We start from the raw sequence: 25,012 nt of genomic DNA, 5'->3' as shown, positions 1-25,012 counted from the left end.
AGGAAGAAAATGTTGTCTATGTATCTGGTATATAGTATTGGTCGGAGATCTTGTGCAGCAAAGAAGTCTTGTTTGAACTTGTGCATGAAAATGCTGGCATGTTGGGGTGCACATTTGGTCCCCATGTCTGTTCCATGTGTCTGGATAAAGAATTGGTTGTCAAAGGTGAAGACATTGTGGTCGAGGATGAAGCAGATGTGTTGTAGAATGGTGTCTGGAGATTGGCAGAACTGAGTACTGAGGCTGTTGAAGCAATGTCGTTAAAGTGGGGAATGCTGGTGTAGAGTGTCCAGACGTTGAAATGAGGAATGTTCCTAACAGAACAGCAGATAGACAGACAAAGGAGTGAAAAATGATCTGGTTAGGAGGGTGAATAGCTGCTAATGGGAACTGTTAGTGGCTAACAATGGGTGGTGAGTAATAGCAGACTATGTGATAACGTGGGTGAATAAGATTCCTGAGGTACTGACAAGGGGAAGTAGCAATGGCAACATAGAGCTTCAAACCTCAGTTCTCTCTTAGAATGTATGAATTTTCAGTCCACCACCACCATTCTGCTGCTCAGATAGTCTGCCTATATAGCTGCACCCATGCTAAGCTGGTGGAGTCCAAAGACAACCCTTCTGAAGCTAGAGTTCTGTAAAGTCACGCTGTGAGGCTATTTCCCCCAGTAATAGTATGCAGTCTTCCACCTATCACACTGTAGCCAGAGGGATAACACTGCATAGGAACACCAGGAATGGCAGGCAAAGGCACATGGAAGGTAGCCAAGGGTGATTGTTTGACTTTTGTGTGGGACTTGGATAGCTGACTAAAGTTGGTTTGGAATGTTTGTTTTTCTCTGCCTTTTGATTCAGCACTGTGTCCAAGAGACCACTGTGAAGAATGGTAGGTGTGAGACGATTGTTGAATGAGCACTTACATTGCATTCATAGATACCGCGACAGGATGAAATGATTGCAGACATCCTGGCCATCAAGGGAAAGTGCTTCCTTTCCACTTTCTCAGCTACTTATTGCATACTTTCTGGCAAGGTACATCAGATGTAGCCAATACTAAAAAATCATTGTGCACACCCTGGTGATGGTTCTTATGGTGCAGAGGTAGTGTCTGTACTTCTGAGCCAGGAGAACTGGGTTCAAATCCCACCTGCTCCAGTCTTGTGTAATACCATCGCTGAACAGGCTGTGTAGGAAATATGAGTAGGTTGAGTAGATAATCACTGAGGGGACTCCTCCAAAGATGGCTAGGCAGTGGGAGCATTGATGAAAAACCATAATGATCTTCTCAGTGACATTTAATATGGGAGCATGTCTCTCATTGTATACACAATATGTGCCTCATGATATGGAGGTGTTGCTGTTGGACTTGGGGACAAATTAAGAATCACACAACATCAAGTTATAGTCCAACAGGTTTATTTGGAAGTACAAGCTTTCGGAGCACTGCTGACGAAGGCGACCTAATGAAGGAGTAGCGCTCCAAAAGCTTGTAATTTTAAATAAACCTGTTGGACTATAACCTGGTGCTGTGTGAGTTGTACATTGGTATAAATCAGATTGTTTCTGAGTCTTCTTTGTCACTCTCTAGGTACCTTCTGATTTACTATGGTGGTTCAAATGCAGTCATCGGCAGATTAAAAACAAAATGACAGCTTCCAGGATACTGCACATTAACCTGCACTATATGCACAGTGCTGAAGATTCATGGAATGGAACCAATTGTGTTGGTGGTACTTCTTTGAATTTACATGCAGTGCCCGCAAAATTATATTCCCGATGATGGGAACCAGGAGTCACAGTCTGAGAATTCGGGGTGGACCATTTAAGACAGAGATGAGGAGACATTTCTTCATCCAAAACATAATGAGCCTTTGGAATTCATTACCGCAGGAAGTAGTTGATGTCAAAACATTAGATGTATTCAAGCGGCAGCTAGATGTAGCCCTTGGGACGAATGGGATCAAAGATTATGGGGAGAAAGCAGGATCAGGCTATTAAGTTGGATGACCAGCCATGATTATGATGAATGGTGGACCAGATTTGAAGGGCCAAATGGCCTCCACCTGCTCCTGCCTTCTATGTTTCTATGTTTCCATACAATACACTGGGGAAGTGTGCTTTCCTACAAAATCATGTGTTCAAATTGCTTGCTTCTCTTTGGAAGTGGAGCATACATTGCATTTCCTCTTCTTCACATTCAGAACATCAGTAACCTCCTCCAGTCTCGAAGGAGCCAGATGAAAAGAAGTTCATGGCCTTGGTGATGTTTACAGCCACTATGCTGCCCTCATTCTGTTCTGAGGCTAGAGATCCCCAACTGGTAGTAGGTGTCAATAAGCACTTCTTTAGTGAAATAGAAAAGTCACTCACACTATTCCTGCATGAGATTGAAAAGAGATGATTGTTCCTGAGAACAATAGGTAGACATGGCCCTTATCCATTTTCTCTTCCTCTCTCTTCAAGCCATTTGTTCTCCTCTGTAATCAAATCAAAACTTCGAGAAATATTCAGCAGCATGAAAGACGCCCCATCAATGTTTTTTAAAGGGGTCATCATCAAATTTCTGGGTAGTTGCTGACTGGTTACAATTGGCTGTTGTTGAGTTAATAAATGTGTTTGGTATAGTGTACTGCTCTTTCAAGTGAGAGAAGTCTATTTAAGTGGTATGGAACATGGTGAAGACTGTAATTTTCAATTGAAGTGGTCTTTTTAAATCACTTGCTCCTACACACGGTGCCATTGTTCTTATTCCTTTGGCCTGCAAGCATGACAGCGAGGAGGAACAGAGAGAACAAAAGCTAGTAGTGCAGAAACCAACATGAAAGTGGTTAATGAATCTTTTAAGTAGTCCTGTTAGGAAGTCCTTCATGATTGATTGTGTGTTCAGCTGTTTGAAATTAAGAGAGGCCATACATTAGAGGTTTGAAGGGAAAAATAATATCACTCAAGGTAAATCAGCATTGCACATTGACTGGTGTCATCATCTGGCTTCTCTGCATACTTCCAGCTTACATTTTGGACATCCATCCTAATAACCAGTCCAAAATGGCACTCAGCATAGCCAACACTAGAAATGTGCATTGACAAAATGGACACCATTTTGGATCCAAAATAACATGTCAAAACTATGGCTATATACAACAAGAATTTAACTTGCACTTATTTCTGAAGGGTAAATAGGTGATCTGAAAATTTCTGCACTGTTTTTAAATTCTCAAATGGCTGTTCTTCACATGTGAGTTTCTATTGTCATTTTGATTTTAGGAGGCACCTTATCCTCAACCAATGACCAAGTTTGCACACTTTCCAGCATAATTCATGATATAGTCCTCAGATGTAGTAACCTTGGCTAATGACACTCCCCAACTCTTTCCCTAGATGCTTCCTCATACAACCCACTGGTTGACATCTCTCTTTTGCAGTGTTAATATCTGTGCTGATCATTTGAGGCTGTAACATCACTTTTCTTAGGTGTCTAAAGGAGCAAAGAAAAATGTTATAATCCCCAAAATAGAGCTTTAACTGGATGTTTAATTGCTATGTTTTATCGAAAGTTTATGTTTGAATGAACATTTGTGAAAGAATACATGAGTAAAATAAAGACTGAAAAGCAAAGGGAGATAATACTTTCATAAATCAGCCTCATTCTCTCTGCTTCAGAAAATCATGTAATCAAGTCTCATTTCAAATATTCTAGAAAACATTTTAGTGCAATGTTGTGGTGCCTTCTAGGTTAGGTTTTGAACAATGGTTCTCCCCTCCCTCACCACCCCTTTTTGCTATCTCATGAGGATATGAAGGATCCCCTGCTAATATTTATTAAAAAACAGGGGAGTTCTCCAAATCCTAATTAACATGTATCTCTTAACCAACATAATTAAAGCATAATTATCTCATTGCTATTTTTAGGAACTTGCTCGAACAATTTGGCTGCTCCGTTTCCCTATATTGTAAAGTGATTACACTTCAAAGAGACTTTCTTGGCTATCAAGCATTTTGGGAAGTGCTGAACTCTTGAAAGGTGCTAAATAAATCAAGTTTTATTATTGGCAAGCTCTCAAGAAGTCAAATAATTTATTCTTACCACTTCCTGCCAAGCACCAGCAGATTATTGTAAATTCCTTCTCTGAAACAAAAGAGAAATTGAGCCTTTCACTAAACATCTGGAAAATTAAGGTGGTCTTCTGACCAACTTCCACAACACAAGACTCTCCACTCAATGATTAGGATTACAGTGAGATCCTGGAAAATGTGGACCATTTCCCATATCTTGGGAGACTCCCCTCAATTTATGAAATTATAAATGATGAAATTCAGCTCTTCCAAAAGTGTTAACTCGGCCTTCAGCTGACTGAGGTAATGGAATATTTGATGCATAGGATCCCAAACAAAAAACCTAAGATCATGATTTACCAGAAAGCAGCAATCCCCATACTCCTATATATTTGAATCTTAGACAACCTCGCACCTCAAAGCACTGGAGAAACATCACCTGCAATTCTTCCACAAGATCCTTCAAATCTGGTGGCAAGGAAGGGCAATTCAACAGCAACATCCTTATCCAAACTAACATACTTAGCATCAAGGGGCTAATCACTCAAAACCAGCTCTGTTGGCAGAACATGTCTTTCATATAGCTGATATTAGTCTTACGATTGCTGTACTGAAAATTCAATTGTGGCAGGAATCTCCTAGAACGACAGCTGAAATGCTTTATATTGTCCCCAAAGTATTTTTGAAGAAATTATATAGATGTATAACATGAAAAAAGACCCTTTGGTCCACCTTGTCCATGCTGACCAGATATGCTAAATTAATCTTGTCCCAATTGCAAGTATTTGGCTTTATCCCAATAAACTATTCCTATTTATATTCCCATCTGGATACCTTTTAAATGTTGTAATTGTACCTGCCTCCACCATCTTCTCTGCTAGCTCATTCAATATACGCATTACTCTCTGCGTGAAAAAGTTGCCCTTAGATTCTTTTGAAATCTTTCCCCTCTCACCTTAAACCTATTCCCTCTAGTTTTGGACTCCCAGCCCTGGGGAAAAGACCTTGACTATCCATCCTATTCATGCCCATCATGATTTTACAAACATCTACAAGTTCACCCCTCAGCCTCTGACACCACCAGTCAAACATCATCTATGATTCAAGGGAGCTTTTAGTTTCTAATTGCCCAAAATAGAGAAGATTCATTGGAGATGGTCGCAAATATATAGAAAAGCTTGATTGGAAACATGCAGAGTTCAAGTTGAGATATTAGAGAGAGTGTTCAAACCTCCAAACTATTCATCTATCCAACACTCAGACATAATCTGCCCTACATATTGCAGAGTCTGTTGATTGCTCATTGAATCTGTCACCAATTTCATAAACTCAACGAACCTGAGTTGAAACAAATTATTCTGGATCCTTAGGAACTGGCTGAGAAGAAGAGTATGCAGAAACTAAAGCACAGTTAACCATTATTTGTTGCATTAGGGTGATTGGAACACAACATAATATTGCAGAAGGCTGAACTATACTATTTCTCATAGTAGGAACAAGTTTATGACATATTGATATTACTGATTTTATAGTTCTATTAGTTAGAAAATTGTAAGACAGATTATGTGTTTCAAATTTGAGACCTGTTTTTCTTAGAAATCCAGTTTTTGCTGACATCTGTACTAGTTAGCTTTCATGAAACTCAGCAGCTGAATAATGGCAAACCGCATAACCCACATGCCAGAACTGTCTTTGATTCGAATCCTAGAACAGTAACAGCACAGCAGCAGGCCCGGTCATTGCAAGACCAATTCACTTAGTTTCACTTCCCCATCCTGTTTTCTTCAGTTCTAATTCTTTTTCTCTTCCAGTACTTATTTAATTTCTATTTGAAAGCTATGATTGAACCTGTCTCTGTCACATTCTCAGGCAGTGCGTTCCAAATTCTAACTGCACATTGTCGAAAAATGTTTTTCTATACCTCACTTTTGTTTTTTTTTGTCATCCACTTCAATTCAGTGTCCTTTAACCCTTCCCCCAATATCACTGGTTTCTCCCTCCTGCTTTGATTATGTCAGCAGGACACACTAACATCTGTATTCTGTTGACACCTTTTATGAATTTGGATAACAAGATGATAATGACCAGATAATTTGCTTTTATGTGACAGTAAATGATGGATGGATCTTAACCAGGGCTCAAATCTCCTGTTTTACATCCATCTGAACAGGCAGGTGTAACATCTCATCCAAAGACAGCAACAGAACAATGTTGCACTCCTTCATTGTTGCTCTGAAGTGTGCCTTGATCTTGCTGAGGCCCTGGTGTGGGAGCTGAACTCAGAACATTGTAAGTTAGAGTTGACACAGTGCAACCAATGAGCCACCACCAGCCACTATGCTTTGTACTTTGTCCAGATCCTTCGTGATTTTGAAATCATCTATCAAATTTCTTCTGAGCTTTCTCTGAGAAGCCTCTCCAATCAATTGACATAGATCACTTATCTCTGAAAGTACTCTTGTAGACCTTTTCTAACCCTCTATAATACCTTCACATTTTTTCAAATGGTGATGACCCAATTTGTCACAATACTTCACTTGAGGTCAGACATTTTGTAAAAATGTTTTTTTTATTCACTCAAAGGACGTATGTACTACCAGCTGGGCCAACCTGTCCCTAGTTATCCTTGAGAAGTTAACGTTGAGCTGCCTTCTTCACCACTGGAGTCTCATCCTCTAGGGAGGCACATAATGCCACTGAGGAGGGAATTTCAGGATATTTATCCAAAGACACTGAAGGATTGACAATATATTACCAGTTCAGGATGGTGAGTGACTTGGAGAGAAGGTAGTAGTCTTTCCATGTATCTACTGCCCTTATCCTTCCAGGTAGCAGTGGTCATGACCTTGTTAGGTCAATTTGGAAGCCATTTAACAGTCAACCACATTACCTGAGTCACATGTAGGCTAGACTAGTTAAGACCGTCAGACTTACTTTCCTCAAGGGAACCAAATTGGTTTTACAAAACTGGCCATCATTAGACTGCTATTTAATTCCATATTTTATTGAAATTCACATTTCATCACCTATCATCAACCTTATGTTCCCAGAATATTAACTTGGAGGTCTAGATTACAAGTCAAGTTACATCATCCCAAGCTACCACCTCCCCACTCACCATATCACAGCATTGTTTATTATCCTGTACTCCCTGTCTAATACTGCATTAAATGCAGAAAAAGATAACAAGTCTAAGGTGCTATCTGGGAGATGCATTGGTGGATTTGCAGTCCAATGTGATACACACAGAATGGAACAGATTTTGGCTTTGTATAGTAGAGTCATAGAATCATAGAGATATGCAGCATGGAAATTGACCCTTCGGTCCAACTCATCCATGCCAACCAGATATCCCAACCCAATCTAGTCCTATTTGCCACCATTTGACCCATAGCCCTCTAAACTCTTCCTATTCATATACTCATCTAGGTGCCTTTTAAATGTTGTAATTGTACCAGCCTCCACCACTTCCTCTGGCAGCTCATTCCATAACGCACCCTCTGCATGAAAATGTTGCCCCTTAGTTCCCTTTAAATCTTTTCCCTCTCACCTTAAATCTATGACCTCTAGTTTTGGATTCCTCCACCCTGGGGAAAAGATCTTGACTATTTACCATATCCATGCCCCTCATGATTTTATAAACCTCTATAAGGGCACCCCTTAGCCTCCGACATTCTGGAGAAAACAGGCCTAGCTTATTCAGCCTCTCCCTCTAGCTCAAACCCTCCAATTTTGGCAAGATCCTTGCAAGTCTTTTCTGAATCCTTTCAAGTTTCACAACATCTGTCCTATAGCAGGGAGACCAGAATTGCATGCAATATTCAAATAATGGCCTAACCAAAGTCCTGTACAGCCGCAATATGACCTCCCAACTCCTATACTCGATGCACTGACCAATAAAGGCAAGCATGCCTAACACTTTCTTCACTATACAATCTACCTGCGACTCCACTTTCAATAAACTATTAACCTACTCTAAGGTCTCTTTATTTCGCCACATTCCCCAGGAATGACCTTACCATTAAGTGTATAAGTTGTGCCCCGATTTGCTTTTCTAAAATGCAGCACCTCATATCTATCAAAATTACACTCCATCTGCCACCCCTCGGCCCATTGGCTCATCTGATCAAAATCCCATTTTACTCTAAGGTAATCTTCGCTGTCCACTACACCTCCAATTTTAGTGTTATGTGAAAAATTACTAACCACGTCTCCTATGTTCACATCCAGACATATAAAGGATGAAAGGCAGTGGACCCAGCACCAAAACTTGTGGCACTCTGCTGGTCACAGGCCTCCAGTCTGAAAAGCAACCCACCACCACCACCCTCTGTCTTCTACCCTCGAGCCAGCTCCGTCTCCAGACAGCTAGTTCTTCCTCTATTCTGTGTGCTCTAACCATGCTAACCAGGCTACCATGAAGAACGTTGTTGAACGCCTTACTGAAGTTCATATAGATCTGCCTTCATCAGTCCTCTTCGTTACTTCTTCAAAAAACTCAGTGAAGTTAGTGAAACACGATTTCCCACGCACAAAGCCATGTTGGCTATACCCAATCAGTCCTTGCCTTATATGTACATCCTGTCCCTCGGGATTCCCTCCAGCAACTTACCCACCACCAATCTCAGGCTTACCAGTCTATAGTTCCATGGCTATTAGTTACCTTTCTTAAATAATGGTACCATGTTAGCCAACCTCCAATCTTCTGGCACCTCACCTGTGGCTATCAATGATACAAATATCTCAGCAAGGGGACCAGCAATTACTTTCCTCAGTTCCCACAGAGTTCTAGGGTACGCCTGATCAGGTCCCAGGGACTTATCCACTTTAATGTGTTTTAAAATGTTCAGCACCTCGCCTTTGTAATATGAACAGCCAGTCTTCTATTCAATCTTCTTCCCTCTTAAGTATATTCCTACTGCCTTTATCCTCTTCTAGGGAATCACTTGATTTCCGCTGCCTATACCTGACACATGCTTCCTTCTTATTCTTGACCAAAACCTCAATTCCTGATAAAGGACTTTTGCCCAAAATATCGATTTTCCTGCTCCTCAGATGCTTACTGACTTGTTGTGCTTTTCCAGCATCACTCTAATCTTGACTCTAATCTCCAGCATCTGCAGTACCCACTTCTGCCCAAAACCTCAATTTCTCTAGTCATCCAGCATTCCCTACAGCCTTGTACCCTCACCCAAACAAGAAAATACCGCCTTCTGGACTCTCATTATCTCATTTTTGAAGGCTTCACATTTTCCAGCCATGCCTTTATCTGTGAAAATCTGCCCACAATCAACTTTTGAAAGTTCTCGCCTAACACTGTCAGAATTGGCCTTCCTCCAGTAGGTTAAGCAATGGAAATAAAATTTGGGACAAGTGTAAATATGGTGTCTACCTGCTATCATCCATTTTACACTTTGCGCAACATCCAATTCTATCTGAGTAAAAAGCAAAAGAACTGTGGATGCTGGAAATCAGTAACAGAAACAGAAATTGCTGGAAAAGCTCAGCAGGTCTGGCAGCATCTGTGGAAAGAAATCGGAAATAATGCTTCAGGTCCAGTGACCCTTCATCAATCCTTAGGATGTTCTGAGCAAGGGTCACCGGACCCAAAACATTAACTCTGATTGCTCTCCACAGGTGCTGTCAGATTTGTTGAGTCCAGCAATTTCTGTTTTTGTTTCTATCTGAGTAGGTAGGCTTTTGCAAAACTTATACAAGTTATATCTTAGGATTCAGAGTATGGGTCAAAATTGAGGCAGGGACCTTTTAAGAGACATTTCCAGCATCTGCTGCATAACTTCATAAATTAATTGAATAGTTCCTTTCAGAATTAAAAGTAGCTTTGGGGAGGTTGTTAACATCCTTACCATCAGCTAAATAAGACACTACAATGACATCTTGGATCATTTTGAAAAGATAAATATGGTGAAGTCAGCTTGAAATTGGAGTCTCTCAAATGAATTTTCTGTGGATTTCTCTGCGATGTTTAGAAATCAGTCAACTCAAGTGAAGCCAGAAGAAACTTATGATGCCATATATTTTTCTGCTGTGAACAGATTTAATGAACCATCCACGGGTATAATGTGAGACATAATGCGCTGAATGTTTGAATTTATTGACTAAGTCTGAGTTGCATTTCGTTTCTTCAGAAGATTTGTCACCCTGAGGCTAAATGAGATCTCTCACCATATCTTACCAAACTCGCCTCATTAATTACCTACCATGCTCCCAAACTACCTCTCATGTTCTTTTAAACCCATCTTACCACATGTCATTCCCGCAACAACTTGCCACAGAGCATATTCCAACATTTACCTTTTGCCCCACCATCTTTAAAAAGTCTGTTTTGCACCTGGACAGTCTGGCGCCTCCCTGTACAGTTCCTGAAATTTGACATAAGCATGACATACAGAGGGATATCAGCACCCTGGTTTTCAGGCAGTCCTGCTGGGACAGGACCTGAATGAAATGAAATCAAAACAGTAAACAACAACTCGAAGACCACCCCTCATTAATGCTTTGTTAACGATTCACACTGAATTCACATTGCACTGAAACATACAGGGTGACGAAATTCCAATGCTTAATTATTGGTCTCTGCCAAGTTCATTGAGATCAACCTGTGGAAGCAATGGGACAAAACAAATGACCCCCAGGCTCTGCTGGATGCCTTTACACAGAAAAATATTACCAGCTCCTTCTGACCCACGTCCTGTAAGAAATCCATCTCCTTTCTGTCTCCATCTTGTTTTATATTCTATTACCAGATGCAGCAGTATCAGCAAGGCCAGGATTGATTGCCATCATAATGTTGAAACTTTATTGCTGGAACAGCACAGCAGGTCAGGCAGCATCCAGGGAACAGGAGATTCGACGTTTCGGGCACAGGCCCTTCTTCAGGAATCATAATGTCATCATAATGTCACAATCTGGGATTTAAATACATTGAGAGCCCAAAGGCATGGAATTTTTTATTTATTCTTTATTCCAACAACATCAAGTTGTTACAATTATGATTGGAAATTAAGATTAAACTAAGAAAATAAATTATTTACAGTGAACTAATCCTGTAGTTTTCATTTGTTTGAGGAAATGCTTTGTCTCTCTCTCTCTCTCTCTCTGTCTGTCTCTCTCTCTCTCCATGAGGCCTCTTTCTGACAAAAACCCACTTTCCTCCCAAAAGAGTTTGCTTGACTGCTCAACACCCCTTCTTCCTCAACATTTCCACGTGCTGCTGGAAATCTTAGTACATTCTTCCCTGCTTCAAACTTGCCAAACCAACAAACATACTTAATACACAGTGACCATTCAGTAAGTCATTGTTTTACCAGCAGGTTCAATTGACCATTGTGACTAAAATGTTCAGGTCCACACTACTGGTAGCATCACTAATCTGGACAAGTGGAAGTGTTGTTCAAGACGAGCTTCTCAGCCTAATGGTACTTTTCATGGCCCCAGGCTCTGTGGCAGATCACAGTAGTTGGTGTCTAAGTCAGTCAGGTCTCCAGCAACACTTCTTGCTTTAGTTGCCATCTCCCAGCAGTTCAACATGAGTCATCTATCAGGGCTGGAGTGAGCCTCCCCACACTGCCCAGAATCATAGTACACAGTTCATTCCAGGATCCCTCATTGCTATGCAAATTGACTTCACTTGAACCATCATTCAATGACATTTCACATTTGACAATATCATTGAGAGATCTCTTCGCCTCCACAGCTCTATTCCTGATGAAGGGCTTTTGCCCGAAATGTCGATTTTCCTGCTCCTCGGATGCTGCCTGAACTGCTGTGCTTTTCCAGCACCACTCTAATCTAGACTCTGGTTTCCAGCATCTGCAGTCCTTGTTTTTACCTCCACATCATCCACCAGACCTTTGCCCTCTGGCTATTGGTTCAACAACATAGGTGTGCCTATCCATGTTCCGCTGTTTGATAACTTTGTGGGGTTCAGGATCCCAGATATCTTTAGCTTATTCTGAGCCCTGATATTCTAATTTGAGAGGAATAGCCTCTGAGTGGCTGTTAGAGGAATACAGAGGGTATAGAAGAATAGAGGCCATGGTGTAGAAACTGAGGTAATGTTCTGGGACCCTACATTTGAATCCCACAATGGCAGATGGTGCAACTTGAATTTAACAAAGAAAAGAAATTGGAAACAAGAATCTAATAGTAACCATCAAACCATTGCTGATTGTCAGGAAAAGCCCACCTGGTTCACTATTGTCCTTTAGGGAGAAAAACTGCCAAACTTACCTCATTAGCCTGCATTTGACTGAAGCTCCACAGCAATGTGGTTGAATCTTAATTATCCCTGGGGCAATTAGGAATGGAAAATACATGCTGGCCTAGCCAGTGATGCTGCATATCATAAATGAATATAAAGTAGCCACGTTCTGTTTTGAAGGTCAGTTTTGTCAGCCTTGTGATTATTCAATGTTGTTCTTCTCAGAGCTACTCTCTCTTTGAAGTGATCTTGAACGCCTGGTTTAGCATCATATGATGCAGGGTGATCCACTCATTTCATTGGCCATCTCCATTAGAAGGTGTGCTGAGCACAAGGAGGACGATTGGGTCTCATTCAAAGAAATGATTTGTGCTGAATAGCTATGAGTGAATGCAAGATACTAATATAAGTGTAAACCTGCTCCAGAAGGTACACAAGGTCACCTTTGTTTACTCTCAGTAAGCAAAGTATGCAGTCATGCAATATACATGTAGTTGAACTATTCATACTGTTCGATTTCCTCCAAATGTTTGGGATAGGTCTTGACGATGCCATAGATCTGGCAAAATTCCTGTAGGATCTTGTTCTAGAATTTGTACCCCTGACCGCTATGAATTCACCATGGAACACTGAAACGGACAAACCAGTCAGTCTGGTTAAATTCAAGGCCTTTTGGTTACAGGTGAGAATAGTGTCTGTTAGCTTAGTGAAGGCTTCTATGAGTGTAAGAACATGCTCGTTGTAGTACTGCTGGGATCAAGGACTTTAAATCCTTGTGATTGAAGTTATGACCATGTCCCAACTCAAAAGCACTCATTTGCTGATTTTGCTAACACTTGGATTAAGATTCCATAGAGTATCACTGTTGTATTAATGGATGAGATCCAAATCAGGTCCAGACAGACTGCCAGAAATTGTTTTACCTTTACCATTTATTTTGAAAGAGGACCTCAAAAAAGCTTCAAGCATTTGAAGTGGGCTTCAATGTGGGCAAGGAACTCTAGGATCTCTTGGCAACCAGGAATGCCATACTGGCGTAAAGTCACTTCCCTAAATTTGGCCAAAGCCCTTTTACAATGGCAACAATTGTTGTCAATATTAGCAATTGTCCTGGGCCAGCAACATCACTCTCTGGTCAGCACAGGTGTCTTTTCCATCACTTGAATCTCGACTAACACTTGAGGCTGTCAGAAAGTATGAGTTGCTTCACCTCTCTCTCTTTGTTATGAAACTGGATCCTCCTTGATCCAGTTCTAAAACCCTAGTAATTTCTGTGCCGATTTGGACTCCTTCATCAGCTTATGCTGGGTTGGTGGATGTCAGGCCTTGAAGTTATGGTGACCTGATGACCACTGATATCACTGTTTGTGTGGTGTTTTATTTCTTCCATGGAAATAACATTAGATTAGATTAGATTAGATTACTTTTTGTAGATTAGATTACTTACAGTGTGGAAACAGGCCCTTCGGCCCAACAAGTCCACACTGACCTGCCGAAGCGCAACCCACCCATACCCCTACATTTACCCCTTTAACCTAACACTACGGGCAATTTTAGCGTGGCCAATTCACCTGATACGCACATCTTTGTGACTGTGGGAGGAAACCGGAGCACCCGGAGGAAACCCACGCAGACACGGGGAGAATGTGCAAACTCCACACAGTCAGTCGCCTGAGTCGGGAATTGAACCCGGGTCTCTGGCGCTATGAAGCAGCAGTGCTAACCACTGTGCCACCGTGCCGCCCCAACATCATCAAGTAGATTGAGAGGCCCTGCAATGTCTGACAGGGCTGAAGAAACAGTCATTCTGAAATACTGTTATGAAAATAATGACATGCGGTCTCCTTAAAATACTTCAGTGATTAACTCAGTTCCTAATAGGAAGATGACTTTGAGTTCATGATTCAACTGTTTTGATTCTAGAAATGGGCAATTAGGGTCAGTTTAATGATTTAGACATTTCAATCCAACTAGTGATCCCCAACTGCCTATATAAGTTCCTTATCTTTTTACTCTCTGTTTCCTGTGAATCTTCTTAAAAAAAAGTATTAGTGTTGCCAATTCCTTAACATGCACTGCAAAATAACCCTTATCTCTTTAATGATTGGCACTGCCATCCAGTGGCTGAAAGTGAAAAAGACAGCTGATAAACTTTACTGATCAAATTGTCAAATTAATATTTTTATTTAAGAAGTATGATAAATTATTTTAAGTAAAGCACAAAATATTGATTTAGTATTTACTTCAATTGATTGCTTTATTTTTCTGTTGCTTTGTACTGCTTTATTGCTTTATTGCTTTATACTGCATTATTGTTAAATGTATAGCCTTTTTCTCAGTATCTTTTAAGCTTAACTATAAAGTATGATGACAAAATGTATAGCTTTCCGTTTGACTGGATACCTTTTGAATTACAATACAGAATATCTTCTTGTAAATAGTCATCTTCTAAAAAATTATGTATTAATTAAATAAATCAGAGTTTCATTATTTTGGTCTGTTAGGTAGCCTGTTTCATGTTTCCATGATTTTCTGTATTAGAATGAAAACAGATATTGACAGACTTTAATCCACCATAGAATGCTGCTGTTGTCACATAGCTGTCAGTGGCAGTTGCTGGCAATAGTTTCAGTGTACCACTGCCAAAAAATGTAGTTTAGCATTGAGCCAATTTTAGTAGAATCGGTGTAAATGAAAGCACTACCTTCATGAGTTTATTCACTACAGTTTTACTATGCCATATAATTAGTATGGTGTTGAATTTATTAGTTTTTTTTTAAACATTGTGCCTTTTAACTTCTCCCTTTCCTATCAATAACTTTTAATAAATAGAAAATAAATAGATAGACCATAGTTAACAAATAATGCTCTATAATCTGTTTGAATGTCTTTCCCCCCCTTTATCAATGCAACTTTTCTGTTACATAATTCATCATCACCATCAAGACAGTGGAAGCTAAAAAATGACAGTCTGATAAACTGCAATATCCTAGAATCTGATCTGTCATCATGATGCATGCTTTTGTCTCTAGCAGTAATGCAACAATACTCATGTTAGCTCCAAGAACAGAAGAATTACTTCTGGGTAATGTAATACTGAAAGATTCAATAGAAGTCTACAACATCTCTTTGTATATTAACATAATATACCAGGACTTCCTGGCTGGACTAATATTAAGTATTTGGTTACTACAAATAGCAGCATGCCTCTATCAGCATGACATGCTTCAAATAGCTCCAGTTAAGATGAAATTAGAGACCTACATACCTTCGAGTCATTTGCTATGATAATATCTCAAGAACATGTCTTAAAGATCTATTACAAAGAAGCTATGAGACACAACATAACAGCCCCTTTTCCCAAGTTAATAAAATAAGTCCCAAACAGATATAGTTAGTTTGGATATACATGTGATGTTAATTTGACAATTGTACAAACTGGTAAAAACAGAGTTAAAAAGATTAACAATTCAAATCAATATAATGCTTTCGAGGTTTGATAACTTGTTCTGATCTGGTGTTGTGTACCATCTGAAGTGGTACATGTTGTATTTGGTTTCTCTGGGATGATAGCTGAAAATGTGTTGCTGGAAAAGCGCAGCAGGTCAGGCATCATCCAAGGAACAGGAGAATCGACGTTTCGGGCACAAGCCCTTCTTCAGGAATGAGGAAAGTGTGTCCAGCAGGCTAAGATAAAAGGTAGGGAGGAGGGACTTGGGGGAGGGGCGTTGGAAATGTGATAGGTGGAAGGAGGACAAGGTGAGGGTGATAGGCCAGAGTGGATTGGGGGCGGAGAGGTCAGGAAGAAGATTGAAGGTTAGGAAGGCGGTGCTGAGTTCGAGGGATTTGACTGAGACAAGGTGGGGGGAGGGGAAATGAGGAAACTGGAGAAATCTGAGTTCATCCCTTGTGATTGGAGGGTTCCTAGGCAGAAGATGAGGCACTCTTCCTCCAACCGTCGTGTTGCTATGGTCTGGCGATGGAGGAGTCCAAGGACCTGCATGTCCTTGGTGGAGTGGGAGGGGGAGTTGAAGTATTGAGCTACGGGGTGGTTGGGTTGGTTGGTCCGGGTGTCCCAGAGGTGTTCTCTGAAACGTTCCGCAAGTAGGCGGCCTGTCTCTCCAATATAGAGGAGGCCACATCGGGTGCAGCGGATGCAATAGATGACGTGTGTGGAGGTGCAGGTGAATTTGTGGTGGATATGGAAGTATCCCTTGGGGCCTTGGAGGGAAATAAGGGGGGAGGTGTGGGTGCAAGTTTTGCATTTCTTGCGGTTGCAAGGGAAGGTGCCGGGAGTGGAGGTTGGGTTGGTGGGGGGTGTGGACCTGACGAGGGAGTCACGGAGGGAGTGATCTTTTCGGAACGCTGATAGGGGAGGGGAGGGAAATATATCCCTGGTGGTGGGGTCTGTTTGGAGGTGGACCTTTTACTGTACTTAAACACCTTAATCAAACAAACAATAGGCCCATGATTCTTTATATTTAATCTATATTGTTTGTCAGTTTTCCTGTGCCTCATTTTAAATAGTCCCACATCATCATTACAATCCTCCAAAAAAAAACTCTATGTTCCTCCTTTGTTCTTTGAATTAAATTGAATTGAATTGAATTGAACTGAATTGGATTGAAGTTATTGTCACGTGTACCAAGGCACCGTGAAAAGATTTGTCTTGTGAGCAATACAGGCAGATCCCATAGTTAAGTAGCATAGATAAGTAAATAATAGGTAAACAGCAACAAAAACAAAAACAAAATCACAGGTACAGGTGAATGTTAACAGCTTGTGAGTCCATTCAGTTTTCTAACAACAGCAGGACAGAAATTGTTTCAAAATCGGCTGGTGCATGTGTTCAGGCTTCTGTATCTTCTCCCCGATGTTAGAGCTTGTAGACAAACATTGCCAAGATAGGATGGATCTTTGAGAATGCCGGTAGCCTCTCCTTGACAACGGGCCTGGTAGATGGATTCTATAGATGGGAGATTGGCCTTTGTGATTGTCCAGGCCGTGTTCATCACTCTCTGTAACCACCTCTGATCTTGAATGTACAATTGCCATACCAGGTAGCGATACATCCAGACAGAATGCTCTCGATGGTTCACCTATAAAAGTTGGCAAGGGTATTCGCCGTCGTGCCAAACTTTCTCAGCTGTCTGAGGAAGAAGAGATGTTGTTGGGCCTTTGTAACCACTGCGTCCACATGAAGAGTCCAAGAAAGCTTGTTGTGGATGGCCACTCTTGGGAGCTTGACACTCTCCACTTGTTCCACCTCTGTGCTGTTAATGTGTAGGGGGGCATGAGTAACATCCCGCCGAAGGTCATTAATGAGTTTCTTGGTTTTGCTGGCATTGAGATCTAGGTTGTTCTCAGTGCACCATTTTTCCCGTCTGTTGTCTATTTCGTTGCCATCAGAGATTCGACCAACTATGGTGATGTCGTCAGTAAAACTTATAAATGGCATTGGCTCTTGTGTATTCCCCTTTATCTTCACCCCACAACTGACTCCTACATTCAGCCGCTTGGAATTATGCTCTAAAATTCCCTCTCAACAAGTCACTCCTACACGTTAACATTACCTTTAAGACCCTTCTTACAGCTCTTTTTTTCAAAACAAGGTTGTAGTAATCCCTTGTATTCCTGATGAAGGGTTTTTGCCCGAAACATCGATTTTACTGCTCCTTGGATGCTGCCTGAACTGCTGTGCTTTTCCAGCACCACTCTAATCTAGACTCTGCTTTCCAGCATCTGCAGTCATTGTTTTTACCTAGTAATCCCTTGCAATGTCTGATTCTTTGGCTGTGTCCATTTTGTCCACTTTAACTGCTGTGAATCACCTTAGAATGTTTCTCAATGGAACAGGAACTATATAAAAACAAACTGTTGCATGTTACAGAATCAATAATGGTCTTTGTCCATGTTACACATGACTAGTTTTAAACTCTAAAGACATTGGAAAACTTGCAGATTAACAAACAAGCACTCCAACAGTGTCAAATACAATAATTTAAAATGGAATTAAGTGCTGGATTTCTCTTATAAATAATGTGTGTAATCAATCTCGTGAGTTTGAATGGCAATAAAACTCATCAGGCTCAGCTTTATTAATTTCTAAAGTTAACAGGACTCTCAGACTGGAAGCTGTTTTGTAATTCATACATGTATCAATTATCCTGTAGTAATGAATATAATACAGGGAAAAACTGTAGTTATCAGTATATTTGCAGCAATTTCATCAATTACCTGAAGTAATAATCTTGCCTGTTTGCAAATGTTCTGAAAAGTTATCTACCGATTCTTTAAGGACTACAATAACAATTTACAAAAACATTAAAAAATAGCACAATTGAAATTTATGAGTACAAATTTTAAAACCTATGTTTTTATCACTTTTCTTAATGTGCTTTTTTAAAAGGCTTTTTTCCCTATGTGGCAGAACGGTCTAACACTACATTAAACTAATTCTGTCAGCCAAAGCTAGTACTGGTACATTTAGTGACAATTATCTCATGGTTTATGAAATATTTTGTTTCAAAAATTATTTGAATTAAAATTCTTTTAGTCTATTTGAATTCACCTGTTCTAAAACACCGTTGTGAAATGTAAGTAAGTGATTTATATTACAAAAACTTTTGAATTTAAGATTTTACCATTTCTCTATTAAGGTACATTCCTTTAACAATATATTCTCCATTCGAGTTGGTAATGCATCAAAAGAATTGATTCCAATATTAGAATGCACAACAAAATTCTAACAATGTACCACATCATTTCCTTCATGCTCCAGCACAAGTGCTATTTCCATTGGTTTGGTCATAGCTGCTGACCAACACATATAGGATTACTAATCTAGTAAAACTGTTTTTCAGCTAATAACATCTCCAGAGAAACAAGACAGAATTTATATCTTCTCAATTCCACACCCAGTGGTCTCAGGCCCATTAAGATCAGGCAGTTTATTAGTCACCTAAGCAGTTAATACTTTTATGATCTTTCTACTTCAGCTTTTCTGTCTCCAAGCCACTTGTGATGCCACATCATTAATTCAAAAGTGTGTTGCCCAGGACAGTTTCGAATTTCTGTTATAAAGTTTAAAAACTGCTTAAGCTGCTTTGATACCTTATAATGATTTCTTAGGTTACTGCAAACCATTAAACATTGGAATTTTGGTCACTGAGATTCATGGAGCATGAATTTTCAGCTTTTATGAAAGGACTACTTTTATAATAATTTCAACATTATTAAAAACATAACTTCCAACAATTTTTAATGCTCTGTACTTTTGTAGAAAGTCACAGAACAACATATCCCCAATATAAAATTACGCAGCCTTGTGAATCAAAAGGATTACTAACTTGCATTTCCAAAGCATCATGAATGTAAAGAACATTTCCAAAAATAAAAGCAAAAAGCATTCCAAAGAGCTAGAGAGTTCTTAAGTCTCAAAACATTAACTCTTGTTTTTCTCTCCACAGATGCTGCCAGATCTGCTGAGTTTCCCCAGTATTTTCTGTTTTTATTTAACATTGAAAAAAACCTCACTAACGGATATAGAGAAGGTGCTCAGCCAGGAATAGTAGGTGGAGAGGTTTAGGTAAAGAGGTCCAAAGTGCTGGACTGGCTGAAGGGTAACCTAGCTGTCTAGGTAAACCAAGAAGAACAGTACATCAAACTGGAATTAAAGGAACAAATCATTCAAGAGAAATTATCGCTTGAAGAAGACTGAAAAGGAAAGAAAATGAGAAAGAGAAAAATAAAATAAAAGAAAGAGAGAAAAGAGTGAAAGAAAGAAAGAGATAACAAAAAGAGAGAAAATGAGAAAGAAAGGAGTGAAAAAATTGAGAGAGAAAGAGAACGAGTGAAAGGAAGTGCAAAAGAAACAGAGACAGAGAGAAAGGAAGGAAGAGAAAGAAAGATCTGCAGAAGGCATACTGGACTTAATTCTGTTTCTCTTTTCACAGGTGCTGCCAGACCCGTTCAGTTTCTCCAGAATTCTCTGTGTTGGTTTCAGCTTTCCAGCGTCCGCAATATTTTGGTTCTACCCTATCCATCAATGTCCAGTTCACCTGTAACCAAAGATATCAGATTCTGGAAGTCTGAACAAGATATCTCGATGTCAGGATATACTCAAGGGGATTCACAACTTTCTGCATCTTTTCAAGGCCCAAGGCCATACAAGGGTGGCTGCAGCAAGACAAGGGCTATTCAATCCACATATAGCTGATGGCACTTTTATGAACACTTCAAACTGATATAGAATGGCAATACAATGCTACTTAAAGTGGAACAAATCATGAACCACCTTGAGATAAGGTTTTAACACCCGGATAGCTCCAGTGGGGCTTTGCACTATAATCCAGAAACCGTGTGCCATATCTTTGCTTCATGTGTCATTCAAAACTGGAGCTAACAATGGGGCGATGTCATGCTTGCAGATGAATTGAGGTTCAAGAGCAGTCCTCTATGAATGAGGACAAGGATAATGAACTGGAGCCAATCCAAGAGAACATTTCAGAGTTATGCATCATCAAGCTTGAGAAGCCAGATAGAACCTAATTGAAATCTGCTTCCAGGAGGCAATGAGCTGGGTTTGGACTTCATTTCATTGTGTTATTTCTTGTTGGTTATGTGGAAAAAAGTCTGTGGTCAGTCCACAGTACATGTGGACCTGTTCATTTTTGTACACATTGAACTTTTCTATTGATGAATGAATGTTTTGTTTTCCATGTGATTGTATGCATGGTATCTTGAGCTGATCGTACTGTACAAAATCTGCAGTCAGTGAGACAGGGCAGCAACATCGCATGGTGCAGTGGTTAGCTGGCTTAGGGAATCCGAGTGCTGTGTATTGCAGTCCCTTATGATGGCAGTAGGTTGTGAGCAAACACCCTTCAATTATCAGTTTGCCTTCAATGTTTAAGTAGATGGTAAATTGTGCCGAAAAGCTTGAACATTCAGTCAGGCATCATTTAAACCAAGAGAGGCAGCTTTGTGTACCTTCTCTCAGCAGGTGACTGAGCTATGAATGAAAATAGAGATGTGAACCACCCATTGTACATCTCCCAGCCTTGAATGGCAGTAAAGGCCTTTGTAAAAAAGTAAGATGAAATCCGACGTTGCTTGCAGAGATGTGTGAAATAATCACTGACCATCCTCTCAATCCTAAGGTAGATGAAAGTGCAATGCAGGGCAGGTTATCCCTGCACATTGCTTGTAACTTCAGGGTTGTTTACATTGTTATCCCCAGCATTGAAACACTGATCACCCTTGATCAGCTCCAATGGGCTGGGCACATCGTCCACATGACCAACACAAGAGTCCCCCAGCAGGTGCTATACTGCCAGGCGAACCCGAAGTGGACAGAAGTATTTTAGTGATACTCTCAAGGCTTCACTGGCAAAGTGCGGCATTCCCACTGACACCTGGGAATCACTGGTCCGAGTCTCTCCAAAGTGGAGGAGGAGCATTCTCAAGCCAGGCAATAACAGTGAAAGGAGTGTGTTGCCATACCAATGCTCCACTCACCCCTTCCTACCTTGTACCACAGGTGTAACTGAGTCTGCAATAGCCATATCAGTCTATACAGCCATTTTTGGACTCACCCTGAGAGTGCACCTATGTTTACAAAGTGCAGGATTACTATGCCACATTTGTGCTCTCAGTAAGTTTTTCTGTTTCCTTTCCCTCCCCATTACATCTAGGTGCAGGGTCTGCAGCTTAGGTGGAGGGAGCCTGCTCTGTAGCTAATCTTAGCAGCCTGGTAGACTTGGCTGCTCATCCCCAGAGGCATTTGGGTCTAGAGAGCCCAGGCCCCGCAGTTAGCATCCTGCCCAGATACAGGGTCCGGCACTACAGGCATGGAGAAGGTGGAGCAGTGTCCTGAGGAGAAGCTTCTGGGGGTAAAAGAGTGTACCTTATCCTCAGTTTGGGTGCCTATTGGCACTAACCTGTCTCCATGAGACAAAGAGGCACCAAGAATGAGGACGAGGTTCCTCATCCTCCTCTTGCCTCGACATTGATGCTGAGCACTGATGGATACAGCAATGGAGTGCAGGTCTGTGTGCATATCCTGCAGACAGTATTCTAGACCTGATCAGAACTGATAACATTTTATGGACTCTCTCTGATAAACTTGCCTGCTGTTGTTGAGCCTCTTGGTGAATTTTGATGAAGTCATTAATGGTCAAGGCCGTGGAATCATCTTCAACTTGGGGCTGAGCAGATTCATAGTCTCCAGCAGAGTGCCAGGCAGTTGGGATGTTTCTTCCTCAATTGCTGCAGAGATGTACCAGTGATGTGTTCACTAGATGGTGCTCCTAAATCTAATCTGTCAAAAAAACTCATCAAAGTGAACGGCTCTGAGCTGCTGAAGGGTGCATTCTCTGAGGGTTGAGTGGTTTCCTCCTCACAGGTGGAGGTGGAGCTGAGGGTTTCTGACAATAGCTTTCCTCTTGTTCCAGGCCATTGACTCCCATTAGTGTTTCCATAAATGAAGAGAGGGAATTCATTGTGAAAGAAAGGGTAAAAACTTGTTCAGGTTAAGAATGAGTGTGGAGTTAGAGAGGAGTGCAGCAGAGAACAATGAAGCTACTGAGTTGGTTGGATAGGGGTGACGCTCTCAGTATCTTCACATGAATAATTGCCCTTTTCCTGGCCAACGTCAGTATCATTTTCTCATATGGGAAGCCTGATGTTCACCACCTGACAACTGGTCTTAGCCCTCTCAACCCAGTAATGATCTATTTTTTTCCTGCAAAGACACAAAAGGGACAACTGAGCATGTTAAAAGTGAATGGGAAAGGTGATACGGGGCAGGAAAGTGTGTGAGATGTCCCCATTGAGTGAGTAGAAAGCCCAGAGGGCAGGACAGGTTTGGAAAGATGAGGTGGATGAGAGCCGTTGAGTGAGCAGGCTGCATGCAAACAACAAAGAACAAAAAAACCATACAGCACAGAAACAGGCTCTTTGGCCCTCCAAACTAGTGCCTCCACATTTTGCCCTTCCATACTAAAGCTGTTTTAACTTACAGTATCCCTCTATTCCCCTCCCATTCATCTCTTCATCCAGATGCTCCTTGAATGCAGCTATTGTGTCTGCTTTCACCACCTCCTCTGGCAATGCGTTCTAGGCACACACCACCCTTTGTGTGAACAACTTGGCTCACTCAATTCTTTTAAACTTCTCCCCTCACACCTTGAACCTACCAATTAACCCCTCCACCCTGGGAAAAAGCTTCACACTATCTACTCTATCCACGCCATTCACAATCTCATTAGGTCGCGCTTCAACCTCCTGCATTCCAGTGAAAACAAACCCAGTCTATCCAACCTTTCTTCATAGCTAAAATCTCCCATACTAGGCAACATCCTGGGAAAGCCTTTCTGCACCCTCTCCAAAGCAACCACATCTTTTCGGTAGTGTGGTAACCAGAACTATACGCAATAGTGAGAGTTGCAGTTCATGAACCTTGATAAGATGTGAAGACTGAGTGATGGTGGCCCAGTGAGTGTGAGTGGCAGTTTCCAGTTCAGAGGGAACCATACCTGCTGATGTCTTAAGTCAATTCCACCCACAGTTGCTTGATTGCTGTTACTCTTTGCCTTGTTGTCCTTGGGAGAGCTCATGTCATTGCAGCGCCTCTGATCCCACAACAGAATCTTCGTACAAGACTCATAGATCTGGGATAAGCATTTCCAGGTTCTTTCCTATTCCTGTTATTTGTACTTCACGTCTCTTTCATTAAATTTCTTTCACTTTGTAGAATGAAACCAATCAGAAGGGAGCCTAGAGGAATGATGACAATATTTGGCCTAGGAAGAAGCAATAGTCATGCACAAAAATCAGCAAATTAGGTTGCTCACCCGAAAATATTTCTGGCATCAGTGGTATATCACTATACTGTTAATCCAGAGACCCAGTTAATGTTCTGGGAACCCAGGTTCGAATCCTGCCACAGCAGTTGGGGGAATTTGAATTCAATAAAAATCTGGAACTAAGAGTCTAATGATGACATGAGTCTATTGTCGTTTGTCAGGAGACACTCATCTGGTTCACAAATGTCTTTTAAGGAAGGAAACTGTCATCCTTATCTAGTCTGGCCTACATGTGACTCCAGGTCCACAGCAATGTGGCTGACTCTTAACTGCCCTCTGGGCAATTAGGGATGGTCCATGGTGGCCTCGCTAATGATGCCCTCATCCCGTGAATGAATAAAAAATTCTCACTAACTCTGTATTTGTCTATACTGTTAATCCAGAGACCCAGTTAATGTTCTGGGAACCCAGGTTCGAATCCTGCCACAGCAGTTGGGGGAATTTGAATTCAATAAAAATCTGGGACTAAGAGTCTAATGATGACATGAGTCTATTGTCGTTTGTCAGGAGACACTCATCTGGTTCACAAATGTCTTTTAAGGAAGGAAACTGTCATCCTTATCTAGTCTGGCTACATGTGACTCCAGGTCCACAGCAATGTGGCTGACTCTTAACTGCCCTCTGGGCAATTAGGGATGGTCCATGGTGGCCTCGCTAATGATGCCCTCATCCCGTGAATGAATAAAAAATTCTCATTAACTCTGTATTTGTCTATACTGTTAATCCAGAGACCCAGTTAATGTTCTGGGAACCCAGGTTCGAATCCTGCCACAGCAGTTGGGGGAATTTGAATTCAATAAAAATCTGGGACTAAGAGTCTAATGATGACATGAGTCTATTGTCGTTTGTCAGGAGACACTCATCTG

The 25,012-nt window shown here is 41.0% G+C and overlaps 1 long non-coding RNA gene across 1 annotated transcript in view; it reads left to right on the top strand.

Annotated features, from left to right (window-relative positions):
* LOC148149785 (uncharacterized) overlaps positions 1–24,785 on the top strand; it is a 57,009-nt gene extending 32,224 nt beyond the window's left edge. Inside the window, exon 3 of the long non-coding RNA XR_015757431.1 lies at positions 20,235–24,785. This is a non-coding gene — a long non-coding RNA (uncharacterized LOC148149785). The remainder of the gene's footprint in view (positions 1–20,234) is intronic.
* Positions 24,786–25,012: the final 227 nt, after the last annotated feature.

Source organism: Chiloscyllium plagiosum, unplaced genomic scaffold, assembly GCF_037043375.1.
Source record: "Chiloscyllium plagiosum isolate Xiang-an unplaced genomic scaffold, Cpla_swu_hap1 HiC_scaffold_6, whole genome shotgun sequence".
In the NCBI taxonomy this organism is placed as follows: domain Eukaryota; kingdom Metazoa; phylum Chordata; class Chondrichthyes; order Orectolobiformes; family Hemiscylliidae; genus Chiloscyllium; species Chiloscyllium plagiosum.
This window is presented reverse-complemented; position numbering and strand designations above follow the sequence as displayed.